The sequence below is a fragment of the Herpailurus yagouaroundi genome, unplaced genomic scaffold (assembly GCF_014898765.1).
Source record: "Herpailurus yagouaroundi ecotype Mexico unplaced genomic scaffold, PumYag 77, whole genome shotgun sequence".
Classification (NCBI taxonomy): domain Eukaryota; kingdom Metazoa; phylum Chordata; class Mammalia; order Carnivora; family Felidae; genus Herpailurus; species Herpailurus yagouaroundi.
Window position 1 is genome coordinate 92,075,694 of NW_024412388.1, and position 12,574 is coordinate 92,088,267.

General features: G+C 36.2%; 1 protein-coding gene and 1 pseudogene across 10 annotated transcripts in view; one reads left to right on the forward strand and one right to left on the reverse strand.

Annotated features, from left to right (window-relative positions):
• Positions 1 to 12,574, forward strand: part of NTNG1 (netrin G1) — a 336,959-nt gene that overhangs the window by 23,496 nt on the left and 300,889 nt on the right. The gene's annotated exons all lie outside the window — the stretch shown is intronic.
• Positions 11,665 to 12,117, reverse strand: LOC121027593 (LYR motif-containing protein 4-like; annotated as a pseudogene).

Sequence of the window (12,574 nt, forward strand, 5' to 3'; positions counted from 1 at the left end):
AAAAACTATTCTGTAGCTTAAATTTTTCATTCAACACTATTTTTGTAAACTATCTGTTTGATCTGTATGATATGGTTCCTTCATATTAAAAGGATATATATCTATATCCATATCTATCTATCTACCTACCTACCTACCTACCTACCTACCTACCTGTTCCACTGGATAAATACATTGTTCAATTGTGAGAATTTAGCAAGTTGGTGTGTGTGTGTGTGTGTGTGTGTGTGTGTGTGTGTGTGTGTTTTAGTTTTAGATTTTTGCAGTTACGATCCACTCTACAAGAACCACCGTTGTACCTAGATCTTGGTGCATATGATCAAGAGTTGTTGCATTTTGTTTTGTTTACCTCAAGGTGTGCACCCAGAAACCAATTTGTGGTCTGTAGAGTGTGGGCATTTTCATCAAATGTAGTTGCTCTGTGTCGCGTTCCTACCAGCAGATTATAAGGCTTCTTCTAAGTCTTGTTTTGTGTTGTTTTCTTATATGTTTCCTGTTGTTATTAAATGGAGAATATTTTAAAAATCCTGTCTATTTGATGGCTTTAGCTATCCGGGCACTCATAGTCGGATTTTATGATGTATCATAGCAACCATAATTAACAGGATTTTTGATAAAACAGGATTTTTTTTGATAACAGGATTTTTGATATGCACCATGGCTCTTAATCTTTCATTTTTGTTTTAATTATTTAATAGTAAATCACTTGGAAGTTGTATGAACAAAGCTAATAAATATTCGTAATGGTGAATCAACAGGAGGAAGCATGAAATTTGGAGGAATAAATATTGAGCTAAACTATGAGAACCTTCTTTGACTAGATCTTTCCACAGAGGGCAATGAATTTTAAGAGTAACATCTTGCATCTGGCCACCTGAATTGATAGGTATACCCTGATCTGTATGACTAATACAAAATTCGCAGTTTAAAAAATTGTTTATATATAAGCAATCTTTTTTCCAAAATCATTGTTTTCATTATTAGAGTATAACAATAGCCGATAGTGCTTTTAAACTGGAAGTCTCCTTGCTTACTTTGCAAGATGATATATAAATATTGCCTCATCCATCACCAGAATGACTTGTCTCCTAGATGAAAACCTGAGTGTGATGTGTAACTGTAATAAATTTGGGCAGCAAGGGAAGGGTTCCATTTCCAATTAAAACCACAGCCAGGAAGTTTCCATTTAGACTGACAGTACAGGTACACTGTTGGTACATATTTTATACTCTTGCTAGTTTGTTTGGGGCAACTTGGGATTGTTTTAGGAGTAGTAACAGTAAAGGAGTAGCTTTGTACTTCTTTATGGCCTCCTAAGAAAGGGTCAATTGCCCCTTCTAGATGGGAAGTTTCCGAGATCCCTGGGTCTTGGGCATTTAGAACCAGGTATTTTTAGAAGTGGAGTTGTCGGGGCGCCTGGGTGGCGCAGTCGGTTAAGCGTCCGACTTCAGCCAGGTCACGATCTCGCGGTCCGTGAGTTCGAGCCCCGCGTCGGGCTCTGGGCTGATGGCTCAGAGCCTGGAGCCTGTTTCCGATTCTGTGTCTCCCTCTCTCTCTGCCCCTCCCCCATTCATGCTCTGTTTCTCTCTGTCCCAAAAATAAATAAACGTTGAAAAAAAAAATTTAGAAGTGGAGTTGTCTAACTTGGGAAAGTACATGCCTTTAAAGCTATCTTACTGAATTCAAACAGTCTTCAGGTTCAAGTTCCAACTTAATCAAGTTATTTCACTTTTTTGTTCTGAGGGACAGTAAGATAATGATGTGCTTAGCAGTGTCTGGCACATAGGAGATGCCCAATAAATATTATTTTTATCATTGTGATCATTTCTGTTGATAAAAAATTAAAGGCATTTTGATTCTCATATTCTGCTTTGAAGGGATGTTCTGAAGGCTCTCCCTTTAGTTCCCCTTTCTGTGAACTGTCTGGCCTTTCCTGATGTTAGCAATGGCATCTATTAACTAACTGCTTATGAGGGTCTGGCTCCAAATGAGGTATTTAAAATAACAATTTCACAATTGTGGTTTTGAAATAAATGAAAGGTGTTCTAAATAACAAAGTATTAAAATAATCATTCATGGATGCAATGGCATTTGCACTGAGATTATAATGGATAGTGTTTTAACAAATGCACTAGACATGTCTAATGAAAGCATAACCAGTCTGTCTAAAAACAAAAAACATGTTAACAAATATTACCTATGTGAAAATAAATTAAATAAAAGCTATTTTATTAATCAAATATTGGAATGGGCACAATATGTTGGCTCTCATGGATGCTTTGAAGTAGAAGAGAGAAATTCAGTATGAGAAATGGAAATGCTGGATCCCAAATCAATATTCTTGGCTGCCATATTACCTACAGTATCTCCTTCCTCAAAAATATCCAATGGATTTCCACCTGCACTAAGTCCTGATCAACAAAATGAAACATTCTTCCTTGCAACATTATTTGCAGTAGCCAAGATATGGAAGCAAACTAAATGTCTAACACTGGATAGTATATATAATGGAAAATTGGTCGGCCATAAAAAAGAATGAAATCTTGTGATTTGTGACAACATGGATGGACCTTGGGGGTCTTATACTAATGAAATAAGTTAAGCAGAGAAAGACAAATACCATATGATCTCTCTCACATGTAGAATCTAAAAGAAAAAGAAAAAAAGAAAATAAAAAACCAAGCTGATAAATACAGAGAACAGATTGGTGGTTACCAGAGGCTGGGAGTGTGGGGTGGGAGAAATGGTTGAAGGGGGTCAAAAGGGGGTTATTGCAGTTATAAAATAAACAAGTCGTGAGGATGTAATTAATGTGCAGTGTGGTGACTATAATAATATTGTATTGCATATATGAAAGTTGCTAAGAGAGTATATCTTAAAAGTTCTCACCACAAGAAAAAAAATTCTGTAACTATGTATGGTGACAGATGTTAACTAGACTTATCGTGGTGATCCTTTCGCAGTATTATATAAATATTGATCCATTATGTTGTACACCTGAAATTAATATGATGTTGTATGTCAATTATACCTTTATTAAAAATAACATTGTTAAGTGAAACCTAGATCCATGATTCTCACCTTCTCCCACTATATTTCAGTACACATGGTATTTGGATAGTGTGTTCAATTAGGGCAGCCAACAAGTTGTATTATCAAGGCTACCATGTGAATCAGGAAGAGGTTCTGTTTCCAAGAAATGCATCCTTGCGCCATGTCTTAGAAAAGAGAAAATAGGTTGGATCTCAGCCCCCATCTAAGACTTGGTTGGCTTCTTTGTGTTGGGCACAGGCTGCCCAACTGTGTTTGCTGTTTTGTGCACTATGTGGATTTCAGTTATAATTTGATCTTGTTCTGGACTCACACTGCATTTTGGAATTAGCACCTCACAGTGGGGAAAAAGCTGTTGCAAGCCATAGAGAAGTTTTATTTTTATGTTATTGAATGACAAAAGTAACAAATATTAGTAATTTAACCAATTTAGCAAATACTTATTGAGCCTGTAGTAGGTGCATGGTGCTGAGCTAGGGCTGTAAGGATGAGCAAGACAGACACATTTCCCAGCCTCGTAGAGCTCATCATGATCAAAGCAGGGAGAAACACACGACACAAGTATACCAGTAATTACTACAGTGATAAATGTTTCAAGGAAGAAATTAAAGTTCCTATGAGAGTATATAATCATAATGCTGGTGGTGATAGGAAAGTAAAACTAATTCTTCTTGAAGAAAGTCTGGATGTTGTCAAGTGCTAGATTTGCTCAATGATGTTATAAGTTTAGCATAGTATATTCTTTGAGCTAGGAAACATGCAACTTTATTATTGAAACTCCTACAGTAAAATAATTTTGTCATCACAAGACTAGAAGTCTAGCCCCAACTTCATTTCCATGTGTGTATGTATATGTATATATACATACATATGCATATATATGGCTTGAGCCCAAAGTGGGGCTTAAGCTCACCTGATGCGGGGCTCAAACTCACGAACCGTGAAATCATGACCTGAGCCAAAGTCAGATGTTTAACTGAGTGAGCCACCCAGCCAGCCCATTTCCTCATATTTTTAAGGCAATTTAAAAACAAGAATTTTTAAGACTTGCAACTGCCACATTATAATAGGTAGTTACCCTTAACAATACATTTAGCACTTAGTTTTGTAATTATGGGTTATTTGACTGCCTTCCACACTGGGTTGGAAGCTCCTTGAAGAACAGAGACAGAGCCCTGTTCTCTTTTTCATCCACAGAAATTAGTTTAGTGCCGGAGATATAGTGGACACTTAATATATAACTGTGGGATGAGCTTTCTTCTAACAGTCTGCTTTCCCAAATCTCTGCTCTGTGCACTTTTACTTTTTAATTTTTTTATTGTCTCTCAATAATCTTTTCTGCCTCTTCGATTCTTCTTTCCACTGTCCTTGCTATCATTTACAATATTGAAGTAACCTCATGCAGAATCTGGCATGAGACCACCCTTCGGGATATTTTGTGGGAGTAGTCAGTATTTTAAATAGTGGGTTCCCTCCAGTTCATTTAATACTGCCAGAGCCCTGTGGTGGGCAAAATGGGAGATAACGGGAGATTCTGCTTTCAAGAAGCTTTATAAACAGTTATTTACTAAGCAGAAGGAAATAAATTCTATGCAAGAGCTACATTTAAAGAGCTGTGGGAATCCAGAGGGAAGTGATTCATTGCAAACTCAGAGAACTCAGTGGTAGTTTCATAGAGGAGATGGTCTTTAAGCTGAGCTTTGAAGGAAGAGTAAACTGTTCTGAGATGGAGGAAGAAAGAGAAGGACATTATAGCTTAAGGAGATAAGCAAAGCGCTGTCTTTAGCTTTCCTTTCAAATAGTTTCCTTTTGTGGATCTATCTCAACAGTAACAAATGTTATGACTGTGCCATCCATGAATTAATCTAAATCCTGTTCAGCTGTCCTTATGTTTCCTACCACATAATACTGGAACATCATTTCTTACACTTGGCATGTTCTCCCACTCTCTAAGGTATCAATCATTAAACACAATTATGTGGGTGAAGGCACTTTATACAATGCAAAGTACTATATAAAACGGGAAAGTGCCATACAAGGCACTATAACTCTTATTATGTATTTGCAAGCTCAGTGATCACAAATCATGGTACTTAACAGATGATATGGAGATTCAATTCAATAAATATTTATTGAAGCCTACCCCAGTAACTTTGGACAAGTTGCCTATTTAAACTTTCAGAGCTCCGGGTTCTTTTGCATGGTTTTTGTGAAGATTCACTGACATCATTAACTTTGAAACCTGTAAAATATGGTATAAGAAAAAGTCACTCAATACATACCAGACCCTTGGTTTGACTTAGGCCTTTGATACCAAAAGCTTTGCTGGAGAGATAACACTTACATAAGTGAGATATATAATAATTCCTAACAATAGGTGATTACATATCAAAGTCACTGCTATTGTCATTGAGTATCATGGGTTTGTGTCCTTGTTCAGATGTGGGAGTAGTCAGAAAGATCACAGTGAACACAGAATTCAAATACAAGCAACCTAACCTGGCTTATGTCTATAAGTTCTGATGCTCAGAGGGTCTTCCATAATCCTAGCCCAAACCCCAATGTTCCTTCTTCTCCCAAAATACTCATTTAAGACTATATGACATTTTCCCTGGCACACTGGACTATTGGTTTTACCATTGTTTTCCAGTTAGAAGCATTTATAAGACTGCTTAAATGCCTTTTTAAATTTTGCTTCAGAATGTTCCAGAACAAATCTTCATAACTCCATGAATCTGCCTACAGCCATCCTTAAAGTGGCATGAATTTATGCGTGATCACCAAGAAAAACTTTATTCTGAAGGAATCTAGCCATAAATGGTAGAACATCAGTGTTACATTTTTCCCAGTTTATTAAATATTTGTGATATATAATGTGATTACATATAGTTCATTATTATCTGTGTTGAATTTCTAAAGTGTTTAAAGTTCAAATCCCAGGCTAATTATACTAAAAATTCATATTTCCATTAAAAACAACTTAAAAATGATCTCATACATCTTGAATAATGTTAATCCTAATATGTAGGTGGCAAAGCCCCATTTTATAAATGAGAAAGCTGAGATCTGAAAAGGTTAATGACTTTTTCTAAGTCACAATAACTAATAAGTAATAGATGTTGGATTATCATATATTTGTAAAGTTAATAGTAATGAATTTTATTGAGTATACTTTACCAGGCACTGTATAAGTGTATAACATGCGTAAATTTAATCTTTGAATGAAAGCTTGAGTAGATTTAAGAAGGATGTAAATATGTCGCCCTTGAGTTTTCAATTTTTTTCAAAGCCATACTTTTTCTCTTTTAATGGAAATGTCTTTTGTTAGTTAAGTAAGCATTTGGCAAAAGAACTTTGCAGTCATTATTGATACTCCTTAGCTTGGTTGTCATAAAGCCTATGAAAGGCTTTCACAGATTCCTGTGGGCTCCATACAATCAGAGGCATTGGCCTATTGACAAATTGATACCAGAAAAGAACTTTTGAGATCTCTGGAGAAAAAGTAGCCTGCAATTTCACAGTATAACTAATGGGAGCTTTACTGTGAAAATAGAAGATTATTCATGTAGTCGCAGTCTGAAATGAGGAAGACAGTTCTCAAATGTTGCTTCTGCTTGCTTTTCTTTCCTTCTCTTGAGTGGAAGTCCACAATTTATCATAGGAAATCATAGGAAATCATAGGAAATATCATAGGAAATCATAGGAAAACAAAGGAATAATGTTCTCCCTTCCATTTTAGAATAATGTCAAGGAAAAAAAAAGACTTCAGTACTAGACTCTAATATAAATAATTTCAGAAAGCTCTAAATTTGTGTTTATAATGAAGTAGTCACTAATCTATAAACTAAGACACTATGCTCAGGAGAGTACTTTTCTGATACACAAATCCTATTCCTTGTTAACATTCTGGATAGCTGAAAATGTTTCTCTCTGTGTAGAAACTTGCAATATCTTTACTTTAACTTGGCCACGTGTTTCTGCCTTCACCTTCCCGTGAGCAGCTCTGCTCCTTTGAGGAAAATAGAGGTGGAATGAAATGGAGGTGACATTTCCCAAGGTCAACAAAATAAACCCAGTGGTAAATCTATTTTAAAATCATTCTCTTTTGAATGGCATCCTGGGTGGACATAAGCACAAGCACATGGTATAATTTTTTCCCCCAAATCTATAGCAAGGTCTTTGATCTCTCTACTATTTAACTGAATCCTCCAATCTTGGGACAGGTCTGTCATTCGCTCAACCATAGAGGGCTGATCATAGAAATGACCAGAAACAAAATCTATAGAAATATCTTAAATATCTAAAAAAATTGATCAAATTAACCAATTTTAAATATGCATCATGTTTTTGATAGTCCAAAATTTACTGAAACCATCATGAAGTCCTCCATTATGTAGGCTGCCTTTTTTTTTTTCCCTACCAAACCCATACCCACATTTGTTGGTATAGCAAAAATGAAACTATCCATTTAAAAGAATTTAATCTAGATATGTATTCTTTGATTCTGTAGTCTGTGTATCAAACTGTTTGCTTGAGTGGGTATTTTTATAGAGTATTTTAGAGATTTTAAATTAAAGCATAATTAATATATAGTGTTAGTTTCAGGTATACAATATAATTCAAAAATTCTACATATTTCCCAGTGCTCAACAAGATAAGTGTAGTCTCCTATCCTTTCACGTATCCTCCCACCTTCCTCCCCTCTGGCAACCACAATTTGTCCTCTGTATTTGAGTCTGGTGTTTTGTTTGTTTTCTTTGTTCATTTGTTTCTTAAATTCCTCATATGAGTGAAATCATATGGTATTTTTCTTTCTCTGACTGACTCATTTCAGTTAACATTATACCCTCTAGATCCACCCATGTTGTTGCAAATGGCAAGATTTCATTCTTTTTCTTTTTTTAAAAAAATTTTTTTTTCAACGTTTATTTATTTTTGGGACAGAGAGAGACAGAGCATGAACGGGCGAGGGGCAGAGAGAGAGGGAGACACAGAATCGGAAACAGGCTCCAGGCTCTGAGCCATCAGCCCAGAGCCCGACGCGGGGCTCGAACTCACGGAACGCGAGATCGTGACCTGACTGAAGTCGGACGCTCAACCGACTGCGCCACCCAGGCGCCCCAAGATTTCATTCTTTTTCTATGGCAGAGTAATATTCCATAGTGTGTGTGTATGTGTGTGTGTGTGTGTGTGTGTGTGTGTGTGTGTGTATCTCACATCTTTTTTATGCATTCATCTATCAATGGATCCCCTTGGTTGCTTCTATATCTTGGCTCTTGTAATAATGCTGCAATAAACATAGGGGAGCATATAACTTTTTTTAAAAATGTTTATTTATTTTGAGAGAGAGAGAAGGAGAAAGAGTGGGGGAGGGGCAGGGAAGAGGGAGAGAGAATCCCAAGCAGGCACTGAGCTGTTAGCATAGAGCCCGACATGGGGCTCAAACCCACGAACAGTGAAATCATGACCTGAGCCAAAATCAAGAGTTGGGTGCCTAATCAAGTGAGCCATCTAGGCACCCACATATATCTTTTTGAATTAAGTGTTCATTTTCTTTGGGTAAGTACCCCATAGTGGAATTACTGGATTGTCCAATAATTCTATTTTTAATTTTTTGAGGAAACTCCTAAGTTTGGCTCCTAAGAAACTCATGTGTATATCTTCTTTGGAAAAATGTCTGTTCAGGGCTTCTGCACATTTTTAATTGAATTATTTGTTTTTTGTGGTGTTGAGTTGTGTAAAGTTCTTTACAAATTTTTGTTATTAACCCCTTATTGGATATATCATTTGCAAATATATTCTTCAATTTAGTAGGTTGCCTTTTTGTTTTGTTGATGGTTTCCTTTGCTGTACAAAAGCTTTTCATTTTGGTATATTCCTAATAGTTTAATTTTGCTTTTGTTTCCCTTTCCTCAGGAGACATATCTAGAAAAATGTTTCCATGGCCTATGTCAAACAAACTGCTGCCTGGTTTCTTCTAGGAGTTTTATAGTTCCAGGTCTCACATTTAGGTATTTAGTCTGTCATGAGTTTATTTTTGTATATGGTGTAAGAAAGTGGTTCAGTTTCATTCTTTTGCATGTAGCTTTCCAGTTTTCCCAGTATCAGTTGAGACTGTCTTGTCTCCATTGTATATTTCTTGCCTCCTTTGTTGTAGATTAATTGACCATATAAGTGTGGGCTTACTTCTGGACCCTCTATTCTGTTCCATGTATCTGTGTGTCTGTTTCTGTACCATTACCACACCATTGTGATTACTATAGCATTATAGTATATCTTGAAATCTTGGATTGTGATACCTTTAGCTTTGTTGTTCTTTCCCAAGATTGCTTTGGTTATTCAGTCTTTTGTGATTCTATTCAACTTTTAGCATTGGTTCTAGTTCTATGAAAAGTGTTGATAATTTGATAGGGATTTCATTAAATCAGTAGATTGCTTTGGGCAATATTGTCATTTTAACAATATTTATTCTCCCAGTCCATGAGCATAGAATATCTTTCCATTTGTTTGTGTCATCTAGAACTTTTTTCATCAATGTTTTATAGTCTTCAGAAGACAGATCTTTTCTGTCTTCTTGGTTAAGTTTCTTCCTAAGTATTTTATTATTTTTGGTGCAATTGTAAGTGGGATTGTTTTCTTAATTTCTCTTTCTGCTTCATTATTGGTGTATAGAAATACAACCAATTTCTGGATATTAATTTTTTATCCTGCAACTTTATTTACTTCATTTATGAGTTACCGTAGCTTTTTGGTGGAGTCTTTTGGGTTTTCAACATAGAGTATCATGTCCTCTGCAAATAGTGGAAGTTTTACTTCTTTCTTACCAATTTGGACGTCTATTTCTTTTCTGATTGCTGCCGTTAGGACTTCCACTATTATTTTGAATAAAAGTAGTGAAAGTGGACTTGTCTTATTCCTCATTTTAGAGGAAAACCTCTCAGTTTTTCACCATTGAATATGATGTTAACTGTGAGTTTTTCATACATGGCCTTTATTATGTTGCAGTATGTTTCCTCTAAACCTACTTTTTTGAAAGTTTTTATCATGAATGGATATTGTAATTTGTCAAATGCTTTTTCTGCATCTATTAAAATGATCACATAGGGGCGCCTGGGTGGCGCAGTCGTTAAGCGTCTGGCTTCAGCCAGGTCACGATCTCGCGGTCCGTGAGTTCGAGCCCTGCGTCAGGCTCTGGGCTGATGGCTCAGGGCCTGGAGCCTGTTTCCGATTCTGTGTCTCCCTCTCTCTCTGCCCCTCCCCCGTTCATGCTCTGTCTCTCTCTGTCCCAAAAATAAATAAAAACGTTGAAAAAAAAATTTAAAAAAAAATAAAATGATCACATAATTTTTATATATTCTCGTTAATGTGATGTATCATGTTGATTGATTTGCAAATATTGAACCACACTTGTATTCCTGGAATGAATCCCACTTGATTGTGGTGAATGATTTTTTTATGTATTGTTGGATTTGGCTTTCTACTATTTTGTTGAGGATTTTAGAATCTGTGTTCATCAGAGATATTGGCCTGTATTTTTCTTTTATTGTGGTGTCTTTATCTGGTTTTAGGTATCAGGGTAATGCGGACTTAATAGAATAAATTTGGAAGCTTTCCTTCCTCTTCTTTTTGGGAACAGCTTGAGAAAAATAGGTATTAACTCTTTAAATGTTAATAGAATGCATCTGTGAAGCCACCTGGTCTTGGACTTTTATTTGTTGGGAGTTTTTTTTTATTACCAATTCAATTTAATTGCTAGTAATCAGTCTGTTCTAATTTTCTATTTCTTCCTGTTTCAGTTTTGGAAGATTATATGTTTTTAGGCATTTATCCATTTCTTCTAGGTTGTCCAATTTGCTGACATACAATTTTTTTGTAATATTTTCTTATTATCCTTTGTATCTTTCTCTCTCTCTGTTTTTGATGAGACTGACTAAAGGGTTTATTAATTTTGTTTGTCTTTTCATAGAACCAGATCCAGGTTTCATTCTTTTTCTAGTTTTTATTTCATTTATTTCTTCCCTAATCTTTATTATTTCATTCCTTCTACTAGCCCTGGGCTTTGTTTGTTTTACTTTTTCTGGCTCCTTTATGTGTAAGGTTATGTTGTTTATTTGAGATTTTTCTTGCTTCTTCAGATAGGCCTATAATGCTATAATTTTCCCTCTTAGAACAGCTTTTGCTGTGTCTCAAAGATTTTGGACCATTGTGTTTTCATTTTCACTTGTATCCATGTTTTTTTTTGTTTTTGTTTTTTTGTTTTTTTTTTAGAGAGACAGTTCTGTTTACTGTCAATGAAGCAAAAACAAAGTGTGGAAGTGCTCTAAACAGGTGATGATGAGATATAAAAGAGGAGTGACACAATAATACACAGAATTATTCTGAGTGAGCTTCAGGTCTTCATTCTAATACTCAAACCAAGAGAGAGCCATCCTTTTCCACTAAGGCTGCAGAAGAATGGAAACGTGACTGAGCTTCTCCTACAGCAGACAGAGCAAGAAGCTATTTTAAGCTGATGTAAGAGACTACTTGTGTTCTGTTGAGAGCCCCCATCCCAAGCAGAGAATGAATGCTGAAGGTGGTCTACAGCTGTTGGAGGTGCCTGGTCCCAGCTCCCTAAGTCCTGGACTTCTCTTGATTCTCATTCATAAACTTGTCAGTCAAATACAGTTGGCCAATGTGGACCTGCAATGGATTATTCCGAGGCCTATTTTGACTTTATTCACTAGGGTTTGAATTTCTACGGGATCCTTTACCTTCTTATTTTCTCTGAAGTCATCTCTTATCCTCCTTACCACATAAGTTCTGTAATTATAGGAGCTGCAATGCTTGCTATCTCTCAGCATCACCCAGTGCAAATCTAACACTAGTGCATGGCTGGAAGCTGTCATTTTGGAAAGAAAAAAAAAAATGGGTCCTCTTTAAGGAGGTCCAGAGTTGAACCTAACCCACAAAACTTTAGTCTATGCAAAGCCACGAACGAAATAAAATAAAATGCAGTGGGGCTTGGTCTTGCTAGAGGGCCAGGCATCGGCCTTGGTGAGCACTGTCCCTCCATGTATTTTTTAAATTTCTTCCTTGATCTCTTGGTTTACTCATTCATTATTTAGTAGCATGTTATTTACTCTCCATGTATTTGTGTTCTTTCCAGATTTCTTCCAGAGTTTCTTGAAACATGACGTGACTGTTCTTTTGATAATGGAATCCTAATGCGTGTATATTTCTTTAAGGTCTTGCCTGCCTGGGAGAAGGCAAGTTTATAACGGAGCAGAAATCTACAGTAACTTAAATGGATCAATACTAGTTCTGACAAAACTGGCCCTTGGCCAAGCTATGAGGTAGCAACACTTCCATTTGCTGTCTACTCCTCCCCTGATCTTTACAACTTATGAGTTCTATCCTCTTAGTGCCTCATGTGGGAATTGAGGACCTTTAAAGGGGAAGGTATTAATAGGAATATTTATGCTGCTACCCCTTCTAGAAACGTCTACATTTTTATAGGATCACACAAAGAAGTGAATGGCTA